Raw genomic sequence first — 16,042 nt, forward strand, 5'->3', positions numbered from 1 at the left:
CTTCGGCGTACCGGAGGAGCTCTCGAGCGACGGTGGTCCGGAATTCAAGGCGAGCCACACCGAGGACTTCCTCCGCTTATGGCACGTCGAACACCGTGTGTCTTCCGTTAGCTTTCCGCAGTCGAATGGGAGGGCGGAGGTTGCGGTTAAGACTGCTAAGCGCCTCTTGATGTCCAACACCGGCCCGTCGGGCAGCCTTGATCAGGACCGCTTCCTGCGCGCTATGCTGCAGTTGCGTAACACGCCTGACCCCGACTGCGACCTCTCGCCAGCACAGATCATCTTCGGCCGCCCACTTCGTGGCTCGCTCTCCTTCGTGAACCGCCTCGAGAAGTTCTCGAACCCGCATATCCGCCTGCTATGGCGCGAGGCATGGGCGGCGAAGGAGGACGCCCTTCGGACCCGTATGTCCCGTACCACCGAGTCTCTGGGGACTCACTCGAGACCGCTCCGCCCATTGGCACTCGGCGAAAGGGTATTCCTCCAGAACCAGCAAGGCCCGAGCCCCCACAAATGGGACAGGTCGGGGATCGTGGTGGAGTCGCCGGGCCACGACCAGTATCGGGTTAGGGAATGTTCCGGTATTTGGACAACATTAACATGGGATCACTCCGGTCAATGTACGTACTTCGTCTCACTGGAATATTAATGGCCAGATTGAATACAAAATCGACCCAAATTCTCCGGTCAATGACAGGAGAGTTTTGAAAGTGACAAAACACTGTTCCACACATTTAAAAACACTTAATCAATGTTTACCCAGGATCCATGCACCTTTCCTGGCTTGTAAAATGTGGTGATGCGCCCTGGAGGTAGCGGGTAGGCTCTGTGCGTGGTGCTGAACCCCAGCCTGTCTATGTGGAATACAAAAACAAACAAAGACAAACACCTTTAAGGTCACCAGGGTCGTGAGGTTCTGGTTCTGGTGGTGTGCATGGAGGGGTTTAGTCCGAGTGAGGAGTGCTCGAGCGTGGGAGGATGTGTAAGGCAGAGGAGGGGAACAAAAGGTGTGTGCAGGAGCAGGGAGAAAAGAGAAAATAAAAAGACTCAAAGTGTTCCACCTTCCAGCAGCAGCAGCAGCAGCAGCGGGCCCGCGGTGCTGAACACCTGCCTGTCTATGTGGAGTACAAAAACAAACAAAGACAAACACCTTTAAGGTCACCAGGGTCGTGAGGTTCTGGTTCTGGCGGTGTGCATGGAGGGGTTTGACCTGGCTCCCCGACACAATGCACATAGTCTGGAGCAGCGGAGCAGCGGCTGGGCCGTGTTCCCCCTTCTGTCCATTTGCCTATCAGTTTGTTAACGAAGTGGACAGAGGCTGTTTTTTGCCCCTAAAAGTGACTTTTAATGGTGTTTTTGGCATTTAAATGATGTGTTTTATCATTATCCAGGGTCCCCGACACAATGAAACTAGTCTGGAGCTCGCTGGGGTCCCGCAAAATGCTTTAATCACGATTTTGTCCTTTTCCCCATCACTTTGTTAACGAAGTGGACAGAGGCTGTTTTTTGCCCTAAAAGTGACTTTTAATGGTGTTTTTGGCATTTAAATGATGGGTTTTATCATTATCCAGGGTCCCCGACACAATGAAACTAGTCTGGAGCTCGCTGGGGTCCCGCAAAATGCTTTAATCACGATTTTGTCCTTTTCCCCATCACTTTGTTAACGAAGTGGACAGAGGCTGTTTTTTGCCCCTAAAAGTGACTTTTAATGGTGTTTTTGGCATTTAAATGATGTGTTTTATCGTTATCCAGGGTCCCCGACGCAATGCACATAGTCTGGAACTCGCTGGGGTCCCGCAAAATGCTTTAATCACGATTTTGTCCTTTTCCCCATCACTTTGTTAACGAAGTGGACAGAGGCTGTTTTTTGCCCCTAAAAGTGACTTTTAATGGTGTTTTTGGCATTTAAATGATGGGTCTTATCATTGTGGAGGGTCCCCAAGACAATGCAACTAGTCTGGAGCTCGCTGGGGTCCCGGAAATGCTTTAATCACGATTTGGTCCATTTCCCCATCAGTTTGTTAACGAAGTGGACAGAGGCTGTTTTTTGCCCCTAAAAGTGACTTTTAATGGTGTTTTTTGTATTTAAATGATGTGTTTTATCTTTCTCCAGGGTCCCCGACGCAATGCACATAGTCTGGAACTCGCTGGGGTCCCGCAAAATGCTTTAATCACGATTTTGTCCTTTTCCCCATCAGTTTGTTAACGAAGTGGACAGAGGCTGTTTTTTGCCCCTAAAAGTGACTTTTAATGGTGTTTTTGGCATTTAAATGATGTGTTTTATCATTATCCAGGGTCCCCGACACAATGAAACTAGTCTGGAGCTCGCTGGGGTCCCGCAAAATGCTTTAATCACGATTTGGTCCTTTTCCCCATCACTTTGTTAACGAAGTGGACAGAGGCTGTTTTTTGCCCCTAAAAGTGACTTTTAATGGTGTTTTTGGCATTTAAATGATGTGTTTTATCTTTCTCCAGGGTCCCCGACACAATGAAACTAGTCTGGAGCTCGCTGGGGTCCCGCAAAATGCTTTAATCACGATTTTGTCCTTTTCCCCATCACTTTGTTAACGAAGTGGACAGAGGCTGTTTTTTGCCCCTAAAAGTGACTTTTAATGGTGTTTTTGGCATTTAAATGATGTGTTTTATCATTATCCAGGGTCCCCGACACAATGAAACTAGTCTGGAGCTCGCTGGGGTCCCGCAAAATGCTTTAATCACGATTTTGTCCTTTTCCCCATCACTTTGTTAACGAAGTGGACAGAGGCTGTTTTTTGCCCCTAAAAGTGACTTTTAATGGTGTTTTTGGCATTTAAATGATGTGTTTTATCTTTCTCCAGGGTCCCCGACGCAATGCACATAGTCTGGAGCTCGCTGGGGTCCCGCAAAATGCTTTAATCACGATTTTGTCCTTTTCCCCATCAGTTTGTTAACGAAGTGGACAGAGGCTGTTTTTTGCCCCTAAAAGTGACTTTTAATGGTGTTTTTGGCATTTAAATGATGTGTTTTATCTTTCTCCAGGGTCCCCGACGCAATGCACATAGTCTGGAGCTCGCTGGGGTCCCGCAAAATGCTTTAATCACGATTTTGTCCTTTTCCCCATCACTTTGTTAACGAAGTGGACAGAGGCTGTTTTTTGCCCCTAAAAGTGACTTTTAATGGTGTTTTTGGCATTTAAATGATGTGTTTTATCATTATCCAGGGTCCCCGACACAATGCACATAGTCTGGAGCTCGCTGGGGTCCCGCAAAATGCTTTAATCACGATTTTGTCCTTTTCCCCATCACTTTGTTAACGAAGTGGACAGAGGCTGTTTTTTGCCCCTAAAAGTGACTTTTAATGGTGTTTTTGGCATTTAAATGATGGGTCTTATCATTATCCAGGGTCCCCGACACAATGAAACTAGTCTGGAGCTCGCTGGGGTCCCGCAAAATGCTTTAATCACGATTTTGTCCTTTTCCCCATCACTTTGTTAACGAAGTGGACAGAGGCTGTTTTTTGCCCTAAAAGTGACTTTTAATGGTGTTTTTGGCATTTAAATGATGGGTTTTATCATTATCCAGGGTCCCCGACACAATGAAACTAGTCTGGAGCTCGCTGGGGTCCCGCAAAATGCTTTAATCACGATTTGGTCCTTTTCCCCATCACTTTGTTAACGAAGTGGACAGAGGCTGTTTTTTGCCCCTAAAAGTGACTTTTAATGGTGTTTTTGGCATTTAAATGATGTGTTTTATCATTATCCAGGGTCCCCGACACAATGAAACTAGTCTGGAGCTCGCTGGGGTCCCGCAAAATGCTTTAATCACGATTTTGTACTTTTCCCCATCACTTTGTTAACGAAGTGGACAGAGGCTGTTTTTTGCCCCTAAAAGTGACTTTTAATGGTGTTTTTTGTATTTAAATGATGGGTCTTATCATTGTGGAGGGTCCCCAAGACAATGCACATAGTCTGGAGCTCGCTGGGGTCCCGCAAATGCTTTAATCACGATTTGGTCCATTTCCCCATCAGTTTGTTAACGAAGTGGACAGAGGCTGTTTTTTGCCCCTAAAAGTGACTTTTAATGGTGTTTTTTGTATTTAAATGATGTGTTTTATCTTTCTCCAGGGTCCCCGACGCAATGCACATAGTCTGGAGCTCGCTGGGGTCCCGCAAAATGCTTTAATCACGATTTTGTCCTTTTCCCCATCAGTTTGTTAACGAAGTGGACAGAGGCTGTTTTTTGCCCCTAAAAGTGACTTTTAATGGTGTTTTTGGCATTTAAATGATGGGTCTTATCATTATCCAGGGTCCCCGACACAATGAAACTAGTCTGGAGCTCGCTGGGGTCCCGCAAAATGCTTTAATCACGATTTGGTCCTTTTCCCCATCACTTTGTTAACGAAGTGGACAGAGGCTGTTTTTTGCCCCTAAAAGTGACTTTTAATGGTGTTTTTGGCATTTAAATGATGTGTTTTATCATTCTCCAGGGTCCCCGACACAATGCACATAGTCTGGAGCTCGCTGGGGTCCCGCAAAATGCTTTAATCACGATTTGGTCCTTTTCCCCATCACTTTGTTAACGAAGTGGACAGAGGCTGTTTTTTGCCCCTAAAAGTGACTTTTAATGGTGTTTTTGGCATTTAAATGATGTGTTTTATCATTATCCAGGGTCCCCGACACAATGAAACTAGTCTGGAGCTCGCTGGGGTCCCGCAAAATGCTTTAATCACGATTTGGTCCTTTTCCCCATCACTTTGTTAACGAAGTGGACAGAGGCTGTTTTTTGCCCTAAAAGTGACTTTTAATGGTGTTTTTGGCATTTAAATGATGTGTTTTATCTTTCTCCAGGGTCCCCGACGCAATGCACATAGTCTGGAGCTCGCTGGGGTCCCGCAAAATGCTTTAATCACGATTTTGTCCTTTTCCCCATCACTTTGTTAACGAAGTGGACAGAGGCTGTTTTGTGCCCCTAAAAGTGACTTTTAATGGTGTTTTTGGCATTTAAATGATGTGTTTTATCATTATCCAGGGTCCCCGACACAATGAAACTAGTCTGGAGCTCGCTGGGGTCCCGCAAAATGCTTTCATCACGATTTTGTCCTTTTCCCCATCACTTTGTTAACGAAGTGGACAGAGGCTGTTTTTTGCCCCTAAAAGTGACTTTTAATGGTGTTTTTGGCATTTAAATGATGTGTTTTATCATTATCCAGGGTCCCCGACACAATGAAACTAGTCTGGAGCTCGCTGGGGTCCCGCAAAATGCTTTAATCACGATTTTGTACTTTTCCCCATCACTTTGTTAACGAAGTGGACAGAGGCTGTTTTTTGCCCCTAAAAGTGACTTTTAATGGTGTTTTTTGTATTTAAATGATGGGTCTTATCATTGTGGAGGGTCCCCAAGACAATGCACATAGTCTGGAGCTCGCTGGGGTCCCGCAAATGCTTTAATCACGATTTGGTCCATTTCCCCATCAGTTTGTTAACGAAGTGGACAGAGGCTGTTTTTTGCCCCTAAAAGTGACTTTTAATGGTGTTTTTTGTATTTAAATGATGTGTTTTATCTTTCTCCAGGGTCCCCGACGCAATGCACATAGTCTGGAGCTCGCTGGGGTCCCGCAAAATGCTTTAATCACGATTTTGTCCTTTTCCCCATCACTTTGTTAACGAAGTGGACAGAGGCTGTTTTGTGCCCCTAAAAGTGACTTTTAATGGTGTTTTTGGCATTTAAATGATGTGTTTTATCATTATCCAGGGTCCCCGACACAATGAAACTAGTCTGGAGCTCGCTGGGGTCCCGCAAAATGCTTTAATCACGATTTTGTACTTTTCCCCATCACTTTGTTAACGAAGTGGACAGAGGCTGTTTTTTGCCCCTAAAAGTGACTTTTAATGGTGTTTTTGGCATTTAAATGATGTGTTTTATCATTATCCAGGGTCCCCGACACAATGAAACTAGTCTGGAGCTCGCTGGGGTCCCGCAAAATGCTTTAATCACGATTTTGTACTTTTCCCCATCACTTTGTTAACGAAGTGGACAGAGGCTGTTTTTTGCCCCTAAAAGTGACTTTTAATGGTGTTTTTGGCATTTAAATGATGGGTCTTATCATTCTCCAGGGTCCCCGACACAATGAAACTAGTCTGGAGCTCGCTGGGGTCCCGCAAAATGCTTTAATCACGATTTTGTCCTTTTCCCCATCAGTTTGTTAACGAAGTGGACAGAGGCTGTTTTTTGCCCCTAAAAGTGACTTTTAATGGTGTTTTTGGCATTTAAATGATGTGTTTTATCATTATCCAGGGTCCCCGACACAATGCACATAGTCTGGAGCTCGCTGGGGTCCCGGAAAATGCTTTAATCACGATTTTGTCCTTTTCCCCATCACTTTGTTAACGAAGTGGACAGAGGCTGTTTTTTGCCCCTAAAAGTGACTTTTAATGGTGTTTTTGGCATTTAAATGATGTGTTTTATCTTTCTCCAGGGTCCCCGACGCAATGCACATAGTCTGGAGCTCGCTGGGGTCCCGCAAAATGCTTTAATCACGATTTTGTCCTTTTCCCCATCACTTTGTTAACGAAGTGGACAGAGGCTGTTTTTTGCCCCTAAAAGTGACTTTTAATGGTGTTTTTTGTATTTAAATGATGTGTTTTATCTTTCTCCAGGGTCCCCGACGCAATGCACATAGTCTGGAGCTCGCTGGGGTCCCGCAAAATGCTTTAATCACGATTTGGTCCTTTTCCCCATCACTTTGTTAACGAAGTGGACAGAGGCTGTTTTTTGCCCCTAAAAGTGACTTTTAATGGTGTTTTTGGCATTTAAATGATGGGTCTTATCATTGTGGAGGGTCCCCAAGACAATGCAACTAGTCTGGAGCTCGCTGGGGTCCCGCAAATGCTTTAATCACGATTTTGTCCTTTTCCCCATCACTTTGTTAACGAAGTGGACAGAGGCTGTTTTTTGCCCCTAAAAGTGACTTTTAATGGTGTTTTTGGCATTTAAATGATGTGTTTTATCATTATCCAGGGTCCCCGACACAATGAAACTAGTCTGGAGCTCGCTGGGGTCCCGCAAAATGCTTTAATCACGATTTTGTACTTTTCCCCATCACTTTGTTAACGAAGTGGACAGAGGCTGTTTTTTGCCCCTAAAAGTGACTTTTAATGGTGTTTTTGGCATTTAAATGATGGGTCTTATCATTATCCAGGGTCCCCGACACAATGAAACTAGTCTGGAGCTCGCTGGGGTCCCGCAAAATGCTTTAATCACGATTTTGTCCTTTTCCCCATCACTTTGTTAACGAAGTGGACAGAGGCTGTTTTTTGCCCCTAAAAGTGACTTTTAATGGTGTTTTTGGCATTTAAATGATGTGTTTTATCGTTATCCAGGGTCCCCGACACAATGAAACTAGTCTGGAGCTCGCTGGGGTCCCGCAAAATGCTTTAATCACGATTTTGTCCTTTTCCCCATCACTTTGTTAACGAAGTGGACAGAGGCTGTTTTTTGCCCCTAAAAGTGACTTTTAATGGTGTTTTTGGCATTTAAATGATGTGTTTTATCATTATCCAGGGTCCCCGACACAATGAAACTAGTCTGGAACTCGCTGGGGTCCCGCAAATGCTTTATTCACACTTTTGTCCATTTTCCCATCAGTTTGTTAACGAAGTGGACAGAGGCTGTTTTTTGCCCCTAAAAGTGACTTTTAATGGTGTTTTTGGCATTTAAATGATGTGTTTTATCTTTCTCCAGGGTCCCCGACGCAATGCACATAGTCTGGAGCTCGCTGGGGTCCCGCAAATGCTTTAATCAGGCGTTTTAACACTTTTCCCCACGAAAATGATTTTTAATTATTTTTTGGGGGCTATATAAATCAAATTCCGGTTAATGCCGAGCACAATTGTACCTTTTACTATTTTAATGTATTTGCATGATATATCTTTGGGCGATAAAAGCGACATATTTGGATGACTTTGTCAGTTTATGGAGCTTATCCCACAAATCCCGGATGATCCGGGCCAAATTTGGGAGCTCATAGGCAGCCTGCCATAGGCCCCCACCCGTGGAATGAAAAAAAAATGAAAGAAAACGGTCAATTATATGTTAAAATAATCAAAAAATGAACTTTTAAAATTACATGGGAGAGGGGATCTGAAAAATTGGAGAAGGGGAAAAGTGTTCGGCGCTTCGGGACGAAGCGCCGAACACTTTTCCCCTACCCCGTTGCAAGGTACAACGGAGAGGGGAATCCAGACTTCCCCTCCTCCGTTGTAAAAAACCGTTCATGTTTTACAAGCTACCTTCTGCACGAAATCGGAAACCCGGTTTTTGAGAGGACTCAGAAAAAAAACGGCTGTGTAACTTCATGGAGGAATTCATCCGCTGTATGTGCACTTTGGCTCGGATACATTTTGTTGCCTGGAGACCCCCCAGCATGGTTCTTACCAAACTTAAAGTTTTTGAACTGGGCTCTGGAGGAAGGTAAGGGGAGTTGACAGGGGACTCAATCCGCCTCATGAGGCACTATTTTCGGATACATTTCAACACTTTTAGCCCTTTTTGATGGTTCTCCAAAAAATAACTCTGACTTTTTCAGAGTGTGGAGGAAGGTGAGGGGAGTTGACAGGGGACTTTATCCGCCTTATGGGGCACTATTCTCGGATACATTTCAACACTTTTAGCCCTTTTTGATGGTTCTCCAAAAAATAACTCTGACTTTTTCAGAGTGTGGAGGAAGGTGAGGGGAGTTGACAGGGGACTTTATCCGCCTTATGGGGCACTATTCTCGGATACATTTCAACACTTTTAGCCCTTTTTGATGGTTCTCCAAAAAATAACTCTGACTTTTTCAGAGTGTGGAGGAAGGTGAGGGGAGTTGACAGGGGACTTTATCCGCCTTATGGGGCACTATTCCCGGATACATTTCAACACTTTTAGCCCTTTTTGATGGTTCTCCAAAAAATAACTCTGACTTTTTCAGAGTGTGGAGGAAGGTGAGGGGAGTTGACAGGGGACTTTATCCGCCTTATGGGGCACTATTCCCGGATACATTTCAACACTTTTAGCCCTTTTTGATGGTTCTCCAAAAAATAACTCTGACTTTTTCAGAGTGTGGAGGAAGGTGAGGGGAGTTGACAGGGGACTTTATCCGCCTTATGGGGCACTATTCCCGGATACATTTCAACACTTTTAGCCCTTTTTGATGGTTCTCCAAAAAATAACTCTGACTTTTTCAGAGTGTGGAGGAAGGTGAGGGGAGTTGACAGGGGACTTTACCCGCCTTATGGGGCACTATTCTCGGATACATTTTTTCATTTTCACCCATTTTTGATGGTTCTCCAAAAAGACAAGTTAGTCTTTTTTCTTCCCCCTTCCTCTTCTGATTTCTCACTGATCGAATGGCAAACGCGACCCGCCATCGGAGGGCCTCCGCCGGCCCGGCCTCGTGCCGGTGCTCTGGCGGTCGGTTCCTCCGAACTGCGGGTTCGACTCTGATGGCCGGGAGGGACGAGGGAAACGTCGGGGGGGTCTGCTGGAGGCTCCGGGCACAGGACCCTACTTCATCAAACTACCTATTTGATCCTGCGTAACAACCACATATATGCTTGTCTGCAAAGACATTGATCGAATGGCAAACGTGACCCGCCATCGGAGGGCCTCCGCCGGCCCGGCCTCGTGCCGGTGCTCTGGCGGTCGGTTCCTCCGAACTGCGGGTTCGACTCTGATGGCCGGGAGGGACGGGGGAAACGTCGGGGGGGGTCTGCTGGAGGCTCCTGCTGGAGTCTTGCGTTCACTGGGACCTGGCTCGAAAAACTCGAAACCCTGACTCCAGTGCGGTGTTGCGGCCATGCGCCTCCGGGTACCAGACTCCCCTGCCTCCTCCGTGTTGCGTGGGCTGCGTGGGGGTAACCCTGCGTGTCCGTTACCCTGCGTGTCTCTTACCTCCCAGGCCGACCGATATGAAGCGTTTCCAAGACGAACCGTCTGACTCAGGGGTCCCACCACAGGTTCCGTAGCGGGGTGGAAGTTCCACCTCCCCTCTTTGCCGCGGAATGCAAAACAAACACCTGTTTCTCTCATCCTCCACTGTGGCATAGCGGCCTTAGTCGGCTGCGGCATTCAGCAATTGGCCTTGCTCCGGGCACAGGACCCTACTTCATCAAACTACCTATTTGATCCTGCGTAACAACCACATATATGCTTGTCTGCAAAGACATTGATCGAATGGCAAACGTGACCCGCCATCGGAGGGCCTCCGCCGGCCCGGCCTCGTGCCGGTGCTCTGGCGGTCGGTTCCTCCGAACTGCGGGTTCGACTCTGATGGCCGGGAGGGACGAGGGAAACGTCGGGGGGGTCTGCTGGAGGCTCCGGGCACAGGACCCTACTTCATCAAACTACCTATTTGATCCTGCGTAACAACCACATATATGCTTGTCTGCAAAGACATTGATCGAATGGCAAACGTGACCCGCCATCGGAGGGCCTCCGCCGGCCCGGCCTCGTGCCGGTGCTCTGGCGGTCGGTTCCTCCGAACTGCGGGTTCGACTCTGATGGCCGGGAGGGACGGGGGAAACGTCGGGGGGGTCTGCTGGAGGCTCCTGCTGGAGTCTTGCGTTCACTGGGACCTGGCTCGAAAAACTCGAAACCCTGACTCCAGTGCGGTGTTGCGGCCATGCGCCTCCGGGTACCAGACTCCCCTGCCTCCTCCGTGTTGCGTGGGCTGCGTGGGGGTAACCCTGCGTGTCCGTTACCCTGCGTGTCTCTTACCTCCCAGGCCGACCGATATGAAGCGTTTCCAAGACGAACCGTCTGACTCAGGGGTCCCACCACAGGTTCCGTAGCGGGGTGGAAGTTCCACCTCCCCTCTTTGCCGCGGAATGCAAAACAAACACCTGTTTCTCTCATCCTCCACTGTGGCATAGCGGCCTTAGTCGGCTGCGGCATTCAGCAATTGGCCTTGCTCCGGGCACAGGACCCTACTTCATCAAACTACCTATTTGATCCTGCGTAACAACCACATATATGCTTGTCTGCAAAGACATTGATCGAATGGCAAACGTGACCCGCCATCGGAGGGCCTCCGCCGGCCCGGCCTCGTGCCGGTGCTCTGGCGGTCGGTTCCTCCGAACTGCGGGTTCGACTCTGATGGCCGGGAGGGACGAGGGAAACGTCGGGGGGGTCTGCTGGAGGCTCCGGGCACAGGACCCTACTTCATCAAACTACCTATTTGATCCTGCGTAACAACCACATATATGCTTGTCTGCAAAGACATTGATCGAATGGCAAACGTGACCCGCCATCGGAGGGCCTCCGCCGGCCCGGCCTCGTGCCGGTGCTCTGGCGGTCGGTTCCTCCGAACTGCGGGTTCGACTCTGATGGCCGGGAGGGACGGGGGAAACGTCGGGGGGGTCTGCTGGAGGCTCCTGCTGGAGTCTTGCGTTCACTGGGACCTGGCTCGAAAAACTCGAAACCTTGACTCCAGTGCGGTGTTGCGGCCATGCGCCTCCGGGTACCAGACTCCCCTGCCTCCTCCGTGTTGCGTGGGCTGCGTGGGGGTAACCCTGCGTGTCCGTTACCCTGCGTGTCTCTTACCTCCCAGGCCGACCGATATGAAGCGTTTCCAAGACGAACCGTCTGACTCAGGGGTCCCACCACAGGTTCCGTAGCGGGGTGGAAGTTCCACCTCCCCTCTTTGCCGCGGAATGCAAAACAAACACCTGTTTCTCTCATCCTCCACTGTGGCATAGCGGCCTTAGTCGGCTGCGGCATTCAGCAATTGGCCTTGCTCCGGGCACAGGACCCTACTTCATCAAACTACCTATTTGATCCTGCGTAACAACCACATATATGCTTGTCTGCAAAGACATTGATCGAATGGCAAACGTGACCCGCCATCGGAAGGCCTCCGCCGGCCCGGCTTCGTGCCGGTGCTCTGGCGGTCGGTTCTTCCAAACTGCGGGTTTGACTCTGCTCCTGGGAGCACATATGCTTGTCTGCAAAGAGGGACATGCCTGGTCCCGCCCAGGTGTTCTTCTACGGCTAGTGTCCAGCCAGCTGCGGTATCATCAACTTTGACCCGCCATCGGAGGGCCTCCTCCCCGGGTCCAGCTTCCGGTGCTAGGCGGTCGGTTCCTCCAAACTGTGTGATTGACTCTGCTCCTGGGAGCACATATGCTTGTCTGCAAAGAGGGACATGCCTGGTCCCGCCCAGGTGTTCTTCTACGGCTAGTGTCCAGCCAGCTGCGGTATCATCAACTTTGACCCGCCATCGGAGGGCCTCCTCCCCGGGTCCAGCTTCCGGTGCTAGGCGGTCGGTTCCTCCAAACTGTGTGATTGACTCTGCTCCTGGGAGCACATATGCTTGTCTGCAAAGAGGGACATGCCTGGTCCCGCCCAGGTGTTCTTCTACGGCTAGTGTCCAGCCAGCTGCGGTATCATCAACTTTGACCCGCCATCGGAGGGCCTCCTCCCCGGGTCCAGCTTCCGGTGCTAGGCGGTCGGTTCCTCCAAACTGTGTGATTGACTCTGCTCCTGGGAGCACATATGCTTGTCTGCAAAGAGGGACATGCCTGGTCCCGCCCAGGTGTTCTTCTACGGCTAGTGTCCAGCCAGCTGCGGTATCATCAACTTTGACCCGCCATCGGAGGGCCTCCTCCCCGGGTCCAGCTTCCGGTGCTAGGCGGTCGGTTCCTCCAAACTGTGTGATTGACTCTGCTCCTGGGAGCACATATGCTTGTCTGCAAAGAGGGACATGCCTGGTCCCGCCCAGGTGTTCTTCTACGGCTAGTGTCCAGCCAGCTGCGGTATCATCAACTTTGACCCGCCATCGGAGGGCCTCCTCCCCGGGTCCAGCTTCCGGTGCTAGGCGGTCGGTTCCTCCAAACTGTGTGATTGACTCTGCTCCTGGGAGCACATATGCTTGTCTGCAAAGAGGGACATGCCTGGTCCCGCCCAGGTGTTCTTCTACGGCTAGTGTCCAGCCAGCTGCGGTATCATCAACTTTGACCCGCCATCGGAGGGCCTCCTCCCCGGGTCCAGCTTCCGGTGCTTGGCGGTCGGTTCATCCAAACTACGGGTAATCCTGGAGCGGACATAAACAAAGAATGATATTTTACAGGACATGATGGATATGTGTTTTTTCCAGGCTTTTTGGAAATAAACCAAATGTGATTTTGCAGTGCATGATATAGCTCATTTTACCCATGTGATGTTGTGCAGTACATTACTGAGCTCATTTAACGATATTGGTCTACCAGGTGAAGTGGGATGCTGCCATTTCCCAACTGGTCTCCGGAGGAATATAAGGAGAGTTGACAGGGGACTCTGCCCAGTGCTCATGAACCAAATGAGGGGTGTGTTAGAGGGGAAAGGCTCTGGCTGTTTCTGCAGCCTCTGCATCTACCTTCTCTCCCCACCCCGATACCAGCGCGTGCCTGCTGTAAAAGGCAGGTGCACGGGCTCTCACTTCCACTAACTCTGAGCCTGGCTCCCGAGCAGCACGTTCTCCCCGGCAGTCCGCCAGCAGATGAAAAACACCCACCTCTCCGCCTCTTCCGAGGGACGAGGGAACCGCGCGGGGGGGTCTGCTGGAGGTTCCTGCCGGGTGCTCCGTACTGCGTTTCACCGGGACCTGGCTCGAAAAACTCGGAACTCTGACTCCAGTGCGGTGTGGCGGTCTCGCCCTGGCCGTCCACCGTGCGCCTCCGGGTACCTGACTCCCCTGCCTCCTCCGGGGGCAGGTGCGAGGGGTTCAATGCCTCCTCCCCCCGCTGCGGCGAAAGCCGGAGCGGGACGGAGCGCCCGGAGGTACTGTTACCCCCACGTTTTGTACCCAAAACTGTCTTGTGAGTTCGTGGCAGAACCATGAAACAAAAAACAATCAATGTATCGGACCCATCGCCAGTCGCGTTGGTGCGGAGGTGGGACCATTTTAACCAGGTGGTAACCCAAGTCCTCCCCTTGGTCCGTGTTCCCTGCATTGAAGCATCGGACCCATGGTTGCAATCAGCAGTTGGCTAACGCATATAAACGGAGAAACAGAAAACCATTTAAATATAATTCATTGTGTGTGTTTTTGGAAGGATGTTGACCGAATGCCCGGTGTGCAGCCTCCGCTATCTGGCTTTGAATAAGCACCTTAAGCACAAACATGCAGTGCGGAACCTGGATGAAAGAGGCATCATTCTTAAAATGGCCAGTGGTAGAATAAATGTTCGGACCAAACCCTGTCCCATCACAGGGTGTTCGTATGCTGGGAGGAAACTACACCGTCATGTAACTCGTGACCACCCTGAGTTCTCCCGAGATGAGGCACATCAGGTCATGGCAAGGCTGAAGCATAGTGTGGCCCTGCAGTTGCTCCATGACCTCCGAGAGACTAATCCCATCATTGGAATGGCTACATCATTGGATATAGACAATGAGGAGGAATACCCGGTGCACCCTCCACCCTTCTCCCCACATACCGAGTGTGACGAAGAGGACTGCATGCAGGTGAGGCTGGACAATGTGGCATTGAGGGCTCAGAAGGATGCCCTCATTGATGAGGTGAAGACCCTGCGCTCCAGGCTAAAACAGGGTCTAAAACCCAGGAAGCAGAATGCCACTGCTGCTCTGCTTGAGGAAGACGAAGAATGTATACGATTTAAGGGCGTAGCAATCCCAAGTACCCCCGACATGAACTCAGTAGCCTCCGGCAGCAATACCCCTCTCAAGACCCCGGTGAAGACTGTCATGCGGTCCATAGAAGCCTCTGCGAGTGAGACCCCCCTCAAGTCTGTGATGCGGTCCCCAGAAGCCTCCGGAAGCAAGACCCCGGTGAAGACTGTCATGCGGTCCGACAAAGCCTCCGGTAGTGAGACCCCGGTGAACACTGTCATGCGGTCCCCAGAAGCCTCCGGAAGCAAGACCCCGGTGAAGACTGTCATGCGGTCCAACAAAGCCTCCGGTAGAGAGACCCCTCTCAAGTCTGTGATGCGGTCCCCAGAAGCCTCCGGAAGCAAGACCCCAGTGAAGACTGTCATGTGGTCCCCAGAAGCCTCCGGTAGTGAGACCCCAGTGAAGACTGTCATGCGGTCCATAGAAGCCTCTGCGAGTGAGATCCCTCTCAAGTCTGTGATGCGGTCCCCAGAAGCCTCCGGAAGCAAGACCCCGATGCAGACTGTCATGCGGTCCGTAGAAGCCTCCTGTAGTGAGACCCCTGTATGCCAGAAGACCCGTGCGTCTGTCTCCAATAAGCTGAAAGCTAATCTGGCTAAGGACTGGCCCTCTTCCCAAAATCAATGGTGCACTGGGAAGGGACTGCGGAATACCATGCGTGAAATCACGTTGCCTAAAAGCATGGAGACGTACATTCAGACATACAGAGGTCATTGTGAGGGTCTTGCACCGACAGTAAAACGGAAAGAGAATTGTATGTCCAATGTCAGCCGGATAAAGAACTTCATAGTATTCATGGCCCATGGTTTTGACCGGCTGTCAGACTGGCTGTTTCTAAAAGACACAAAGAGGGTCCGTGGCTGGAGCAAGTATATTTCAGAGTCGGGCCGGACAGTCACAACATCGCTGTTGTTCCTGAAGACTGTGAACCATTTCCTGAGGTACTTGTCTGCATCAAAGCTCCGGGGGTGCAGGCTCACCCAGTCTGATATGACCCACATCATCAGAGAGGTGAAAGCCAACATTAACGATTTGAAAAAGTCTGTCACTCTCCACCAGTTTAAGGTGAAGAGGGACAAGCTGGATCGTCTGCCGAGCCAGGCGGAGCTTCTCGCCGCCATGGCGGCCGCTGAGAAGCGCATCCCTGATCTCCTTGACCTGATGGCTAGCAATCCGACCACAATCACCCAGTACCTGCTATATGGCTATCTAACCCTCCATTGGAGCCTCCTGTATGGCCACCGTCCGGGTGTGTATGCAAACATGACCAACACGGAGGTCTTTGAGGCGGACAGAAGGGGCACTGCTGAGGGCTACATCATCCACGTGCAGGATCACAAGACTGCCAAGACATTTGGTGAAGCACAGCTGGTGCTTACAATAAAGGAGTTTAGCTGGGTCATGCGGTGGATGGGGAT

Source organism: Notothenia rossii (assembly GCF_949606895.1).
Source record: "Notothenia rossii genome assembly, chromosome: 10".
In the NCBI taxonomy this organism is placed as follows: Eukaryota; Metazoa; Chordata; class Actinopteri; order Perciformes; family Nototheniidae; genus Notothenia; species Notothenia rossii.